This window comes from Triticum urartu, chromosome 6A (assembly GCF_056163025.1).
Source record: "Triticum urartu cultivar PI428250 chromosome 6A, HENAU_Tu73, whole genome shotgun sequence".
NCBI classification, from domain to species: domain Eukaryota; kingdom Viridiplantae; phylum Streptophyta; class Magnoliopsida; order Poales; family Poaceae; genus Triticum; species Triticum urartu.
In genome coordinates this window covers 448,903,227-448,911,983 of record NC_141878.1, presented here as the reverse complement: position 1 = coordinate 448,911,983, position 8,757 = coordinate 448,903,227, and positions in this window count along the sequence as shown.

Here is an 8,757-nt window from a genome sequence, read left to right as displayed (position 1 = left end):
AGACGTATCAGCATCCCGAAGCTTAATTCCTGTTCGTCCTCGAGTAGGTAAATGATAAAAACAGAATTTTTGATGCGGAGTGCTACTTGGCAAAATTTCAATGTAATTCTTCTTAATTGTGGCATGAATATTCAGATCCATAAGATTCAAGACAAAAGTTCATATTGACATAAAAATAATAATACTTCAAACATACTAACCAAGTAATCATGTCTTCTCAAAATAACATGGCCAAAGAAAGCTATCCCTACAAAATCATATAGTCTGGCTATGCTCCATCTTCACCACACAACATATTTAAATCATGCACAACCCCGATGACAAGCCAAGCAATTGTTTCATACTTTTGATGTTCTCAAAAATTCTCAATCTTCATGCAATACATGAGCGTGAGCCATGGATATAGCACTATGGGTGGAATAGAATGGTGGTTGTGGAGAAGACAAAAAGGGAGAAGATAGTCTCACATCAACTAGGCGTATCAACGGGCTATGGAGATGCCCATTAATAGATATCAATGTGAGTGAGTAGGGATTGCCATGCAACGGATGCACTAGAGCTATAAATGTATGAAAGCTCAACAAAAGAAACTAGTGGGTGTGCATCCAACTCGCTTGCTCACGAAGACCTAGGGCATTTTGAGGAAGCCCATCATTGGAATATACAAGCCAAGTTCTATAATGAAAGATTCCCACTAGTTTATGAAAGTGACAACATAGGAGACTCTCTATCATGAAGATCATGGTGCTACTTTGAAGCACAAGTGTGGTAAAAGGATAGTAGCATTGCCCCTTCTCTCTTTTTCTCTTATTTTTTATTTTTTTTATTTGGGCCTTCTCTTTTTTTATGGCCTCTTTTCTCTTTTTTTATTTGGGCTTCTTTGGCCTCTTTTATTTATTTATTTTCGTCCGGAGTCTCATCCCGACTTGTGGGGGAATCATAGTCTCCATCATCCTTTCCTCACTGGGACAATGCTCTAATAATGATGATCATCACACTTTTATTTACTTACAACTCATGAATTACAACTCGATACTTAGAACAAGATATGACTCTATATGAATAACTCCGGCGGTGTACCGGGATGTGCAATGACTCATGAGTGACATGTATGAAAGAATTATGAACGGTGGATTTGCCACAAATACGATGTCAACTACATGATCATGCATAGCAATATGACAATGATGAAGCGTGTCATAATAAACAGAACGATGGTAAGTTGCATGGCAATATATCTCAGAATGGCTATGGAAATGCCATAATAGGTAGGTATGGTGGCTGTTTTGAGGAAGGTATATGGTGGGTTTATGGTACTGGCGAAAGTTGCGCGGTACTAGAGAGGCTAGCAATGGTGGAAGGGTGAGAGTGCCTATAATCCATGGACTCAACATTAGTCATAAAGAACTCACATACTTATTGCAAAAATCTATTAGTTATTGAAACAAAGTACTACGCGCATGCTCCTAGGGGGATAGATTGGTAGGAAAAGACCATCGCTCGTCCCCAACCGCCACTCATAAGGAAGGCAATCAATAAATAAATCATGCTCTGACTTCATCACATAACGGTTCACCATACATGCATGCTACGGGAATCATAAACTTCAACACAATTATTTCTAAATTTCACAACTACTCAACTAGCATTACTCTAATATCACCATCTCCATATCTCAAAACAATTATCAAGTATCAAACTTCTCTTAGTATTCAATGCACTCTATATGAAAGTTTTTATTATATCCCTCTTGGATGCCCATCATATTAGGACTAGTTTCATAACCAAAGCAAATTACCATGCTGTTTAGGACACTCAAAATAATATAAGTGAAGCATGAGAGTTCATCTATTTCTACAAAATAAAACCACCACCATGCTCTAAAAGATATAAGTGAAGACCTAGAGCAACAACAAACTACTCCGAAGGATATAAGTGAAGATCAATGAGTAGTCAAATAATTATGCAACTATGTGAAGACTCTCTAGCATTTAAGAATTTCAGATCTTGGTATTTTATTCAAGCAGCAAGCAAAGCAAAAGAAAATGACATTCTAAGAATGGCAAGCATCATGTGAAGAAGCAAAAACTTAGGATTAACCGAAACTAATCGATAGTTGTTGAAGAAGAAAGGTGGGATGTCAACCGGGGCATCCCCAAGCTTAGATGCTTGAGACTTCTTGAAATATTATCTTGGGATGCCTTGGGCATCCCCAATCATGAGCTTTTGTGTCTCCTTAATTCCTCTCATATCACGGTCTCCCTAAATCTCAAAAGCTTCATCCACACAAAACTCAACAAGGACTCGTGAGATAAGTTAGTATAAACCATTGCCAAAACCTTATCATACTCTACTGTAGAAAATAACTAAAATTACTATTCAACATTGCATAATAAATGTCTCTGCATATTTAATATTCCTATCCTCAAATAGAATCATTAAAGAAGTAAACATATGCGAGCAATGCAAACATAACAGCAATCTGCCTAAACAGGACAGTCTGTAAAGAATGTAGCAACATCCATACTTCCCTAACTCCAAAAATTATGAAAGAAATTCCCACTGTAGTAAATTTATCAGAGATTAATATGAAAAAGGTTTAAACATTTTATCACATTGTGAATTTTCTAGGGAATTATTGCAACAGCAGTAAACTTTCTGTTTTCAAACAGCAACATGAAGACTTGTAACATAGGCATAGTAAAGACTATCAATGCCACTTTTATTGGAATAAAAGATGAAAAACATTTTTCTAAATAACATCAAGCAAATCCTAACAAAATAAATTGACGCTCCAAGCAAAACACATATCATGTGGTGAATAAAAATATAGCTCCAAGTAAAGTTACCGATGAACGAAGACGAAAGAGGGGATTCCTTCCAGGGCATCCCCAAGCTTAGGCTCTTGGTTGTTCTTGAATATTACCTTGGGGTGCCTTGGTCATCCCCAATCTTAGGCTCTTGCCACTCCTTATTCCATAGTCCATCGAATCCTTACCCAAAACTTGAAAACTTCACAACACAAAACTTAACAGAAAAATCGTAAGCTCCGTTAGTATAAGAAAGCAAATCACCATCATAAGGTACTGTAATGAACTCATTCTTTATTTATATTGGTGTTAAACCTACTGTATTCCAAATTCTCTATGGTTTATAAACTCTTTTACTAGCCATAGATTCATCAAAATAAGTAAACAACACATGAAAAACAGAATCTGTCAAAAACAGAACAGTCTGTAGTAATCTGGATCAAACGTATACTTATGGAACTCATAAAATTCTCAAATAAATTGATGGACCTGAGGAATTTATCTATTAATCATATGCAAAAATAATTAACTAAATAGTACTCTCCAATAAAAAATGGCAGCAATTCTCGTGAGGGATAAAGTTTCTGTTTTTTACAGCATGATTGCAAAGACTTCCCCCAAGTCTTCCCAAAGGTTCTTCTTGGCACAAACACTAATTAAAACATAAAAACTCAATCATAAAAGAGGCTAGATAAATTATTTATTACTAAACAGGAGCAAAAAGCAAGGAACAGAAATAAAGTTGGGTTGCCTCCCAACAAGCGCTATCGTTTAACGCCCCTAGCTAGGCATGATGATTTCAATGATGCTCACATAAAAGATAAGAATTGAAACATAAAGAGAGCATCATGAAGAATATGACTAGCACATTTAAGTCTAACCCACTTCCTATGCATAGGGATTTTGTGAGCAAACAACTTATAGAGACAATAATCAACTAGCATAGGAAGGCAAAACAAGCATAACTTCAAAACTTTAAGCACATAGAGAGGAAACTTGATATTATTGCAATTCCTACAAGCATATATTCCTCCCTCATAATAATTTTCAGTAGCATCATGAATGAATTCAACAATATAACCAGCACCTAAAGCATTCTCTTCATGATCTACAAGCATAGAAAATTTACTACTCTCCTCATAAGCAAAATTCTTCTCATGAATAGTAGTGGGAGCAAACTCAACAAAGTAACTATCATGGGATTGAAAATTGAAATCAAGATAACAAGTTTCATTGTTATCATTATTCTTTAAAGCATACGTGTCATCACAATAGTCATCATAGATACGAGGCATGCTTTCATCATAATAAATTTTCTCATCAAAACTTGGGGGACAAAAAATATCATCTTCATCAAACATAGCTTCCCCAAGCTTGTGGCTTTGCATATCATTAGCATCATAGATATTCAAGGAATTCATACTAACAACATTGCAATCATGCTCATCATTCAAATATTTAGTGCCAAACATTCTAATGCATTCTTCTTCTAGCACTTGAGCACAACTATCGGAATCCTTATTTTCACGAAAGACATTAAAAAGATGAAGAATATGAGGTAACCTTAATTCCATTTTTTGTAATTTTCTTTTATAAACTAAACTAGTGATAAAACAAGAAACTAAAAGACTCGATTGCAAGATCTAAAGATATACCTTCAAGCGCTAACCTCCCCGGCAACGGCGCCAGAAAAGATCTTGATGTCTACTACACAACCTTCTTCTTGTAGACGTTGTTGGGCCTCCAAGTGCAGAGGTTTGTAGGACAGTAGCAAATTTCCCTCAAGTGGATGACCTAAGGTTTATCAATCCGTAGGAGGCGTAGGATGAAGATGGTCTCTCTCAAGCAACCATGCAACCAAATAACAAAGAGTCTCTTGTGTCCCCAACACACCCAATACAATGGTAAATTGTATAGGTGCACTAGTTCGGCGAAGAGATGGTGATACAAGTGGTATATGGATGATAGATAAAGGTTTTGTAATCTGAAAATATAAAAACAGCAAGGTAACTAATGATAAAAGTGAGCGTAAATGGTATTTCAATGTTAGGAAACAAGGCCTAGGGTTCATACTTTCGCTAGTGCAAGTTCTCTCAACAATACTAACATAATTGGATCACATAACTATCCCTCAACATGCAACAAAGAGTCACTTCAAAGTCACTACTAGCGGAGAACGAACGAAGAGATTATGGTAGGGTATGAAACCACATCAAAGTTATTCTTTCCAATCAATCCGTTGGGCTATTCCTATAAATGTCACAAACAACCCTAGAGTTCGTACTAGAATAACACCTTAAGACACAAATCAACCAAAACCCTAATGTCACCTAGATACTCCAATGTCACCTCAAGTATCCGTGGGTATGATTATATGATATGCATCACACAATCTCAGATTCATCTATTCAACCAACACAAAGGACCTCAAAGAGTGCCCCAAAGTTCTACCGGAGAATCACGACGAGAACGTGTGCCAACCCCTATGCATAGGCTCATGGGCGGAACCCGCAAGTTGATCACCAAAACATACATCAAGTGAATCACGTGATATCCCATTGTCACCACAGATATACACGGCAAGACATACATCAAGTGTTCTCAAATCTTTAAAGACTCAATCCGATAAGATTACTTCAAGGGGAAAACTCAATCCATTACAAGAGAGTAGAGGGGGGAGAAACATAAGATCCAACTATAATAGCAAAGCTCGCGATACATCAAGATCGTGCCAAATCAAGAACACGGGAGAGAGAGAGAGATCAAACACATAGCTACTGGTACATACCCTTAGCCCCGAGGAAGAACTACTCCCTCCTCGTCATGGAGAGCACCGGGATGATGAAGATGGCCACCGGAGAGGGATTGCCCCCTTCGGCAGGGTGCCGGAATGGGTCTAGATTAGCTTTCGGTGGCTACGGAGGCTTCTGGTGGCGGAACTCCCGATCTATTGTGCTCCTCGATAGTTTTAGGGTACATGGGTATATATGGGTGAAAGAGATACGTCAGGGGAGCCACGAGGGGCCCACGAGGGTGGAGGGCGCGCCCCCCTACCTCGTGGCCTCCTCGAAGCTTCCCTTACGTGCACTTCAAGTCTTCTGGGCTTCTTTCCTTCCAAAAATGAGTTCCGTGAAGTTTCAGGTCAATTGGACTCCGTTTGATTTTCCTTTTCTTCGAAACCCTAAAACAAGGTAAAAAATAGAAACTGGTACTAGGCTCTGGGTTAATAGGTTAGTCCCAAAAATAATATAAAAGTGTATAATAAAGCCCATAAACATCCAAAACAGTAGATAATATAGCATGGAGCAATCAAAAATTATAGATACGTTGGAGATGTATCAATACCCATGTTGGCTCCCACATGTTCCACGATGATCTCATCGGATGAATCACGATGTCGAGGATTCAATCAATCCCGTATACAATTCCCTTTGTCAATCGGTACATTACTTGCCCGAGATTCGATCGTCGGTATCTCGATACCTCGTTCAATCTCGTTACCGGCACGTCACTTTACTCGTTTTGTAATGCATGATCCTATGACTAACTGCTTAGACACATTGTGATCATTATGATGATGCATTACCGAGTGGGCCCAGAGATACCTCTCTGTCATACGGAGTGACAAATCCCAGTCTCGATTCGTGCCAACCCAACAGACACTTTCGGAGATACCCGTAGTGCACCTTTATAGCCACCCAGTTACGTTGTGACGTTTGGCACACCCAAAGCATTCCTACGGTATCCGGGAGTTGCACAATCTCATGGTCTAAGGAAATGATACTTGACATTAGGAAAGCTTTAGCAGACGAACTACACGATCTTGTGCTATGCTTAGGATTGGGTCTTGTCCATCACATCATTCTCCTAATGATGTGATCCCATTATCAATGACATCCAATGTCCATGGTTAGGAAACTGCAACCATCTATTTATCAACGAGCTAGTCAACTAGAGGCTCACTAGGGACATGTTGTGGTCTATGTACTCACACATGTATTACGATTTCCAGATAACACAATTATAGCATGAACAATAGACAATTATCATGAACAAGGAAATATAATAATAACCATTTTATTATTGCCTCTAGGGCATATTTCCAGCAATGTCGACCTCTGGTATGTCGTCAAGAATGGCGTTCCCAAGACTGGTGAAGGTGTCACCCCTGCTGATGTCAAGAAGTTCGTTCAACTGGATTATACTGCCAAGAACGTCATATGTGGTCATCTGACCAAAGGACAGTATGGCCGTGTGAGTGCTCTGGAAACGTCGAAGCTAGTCTGGGACTGGCTCTCCAAGGTCAACGAAGGCGTCTCAACCCAGTGAGATCAAAGGATCAGTGTCCTTCGCAACTCTTCAACCGCTTCAAGAGAAACGACAATGAGAATGTTCATCTCACGTTTGATCGCCTCACTGACATCACAAATGAGCTTCAAGCTCTCGGCGCTACTGAGATCACTAAGCATGAAATCGTCAAGACACTTATGAGATCTCTTGATAGCTCGTTTGACACCCTAGCCCTGATGATTCAAGAACGCCCTGATTTCAAGACATTCGATCCGTCTGACATACTTGAGAGGCTCAACACACATGAGTTTCAACTTTCCGAGGAAAGAGATATCTACGGTCCCAACTATGGTCGAACTCGCGCTTTGAAGGCAAAAGTTGTTTCCTCATCTGAAGAAGAATCTGACTGCAGTTCTGGTGATCCTGAAGACATTGGAAAGGGGCTTTCTATGCTTGTGAAGAAGTTCCAGAAATTCACTAAGAAGAAAGGCTTCCGAAAGTCTTCACAATCCAGCTCAAGAAATGATGAAGCTTCTACTCACGATTACAAGAAGAGAACATGTCACAAGTGCAAGAAACTTGGTCACTACATCTCTGAGTGTCCGCAGTGGGACAATGAGAACAACAAGAATAAGAAGAGCAAGGAATATGATTCTGATGACAAGAAGAAGAAGAAATACTCAAAGTCTTCTTCCAAGTCTTCCTCAAAGTCTTCATCACACAAGAAGAGCTCATCTGGCAAGGCTCGTGCGTTTGTTGGCAAGGAAATGGATTCGGAGGAGGAGTCTGCTTCTGAGGAGGCGGAGGTGGAGTCTGAGGAGGAGTCCGACTCTGGCATTGCAAGTCTAGCTACAGCCTACGTTGCCAAGTCCATCTTCAACACTGAAGACAATGGCTTCATCACCTCCGCTGATGCTAATGACAAGGACGACTCCGCTCCCACCTATTGCTTCATGGCACATGGTGCCAAGGTAAACTCACGCAATGCTCACTATTAAACATCCAGTGAAGATGACTCTGATTGTGATTCCAAACCCAGTTACAAAACACTTGCTAAAATTGCAACTGAACAACAAAAAGCTATGGAACATATTCAAAAACTGTTAGACAAAAGCGATGACCTGTTGGACGCGGAAATGACTCGATCTCAGTCCTTAATTGAAGACATAAAAAATCTTCATGTTAAGTATGAGGAACTTGAAAGTCGTCATGAAACGCTCTCAACAACTCATGAAAAGCTTTCCTATGATTATCTTTAAAGGAAGCAAGAACTTGAGAAATTGAGAGCAATTCATGAAGATCTTCAAAAGGAAAACGAGTCACTTCGCGCTCAACAGATCAATCCCGCTCAGGAAGGATTTGAACCACCATGTCTAAAATGCCTTGAGCGTGATAATGCTACTTCTGTTGCTGAATGTTCTACTGCTGCTACTATTGCAATATCTTCAACTGTTGATGTGGTAACTAACCCCTCTGCTGAGGATGCCACTGTTATTGCTGATGAAAATGCTAGGTTGAAGACAATGCATGAAACAGGGATGTACAAAAGTCTCAAAGGGCATCAGACACTATGTGATGTCCCCAAAAGGCAGATTCTGAACCGAAACCCTAGGAAAGAGGGTGTTGGGTTCGAAAGGAAAATGGATGTTGATGGCTC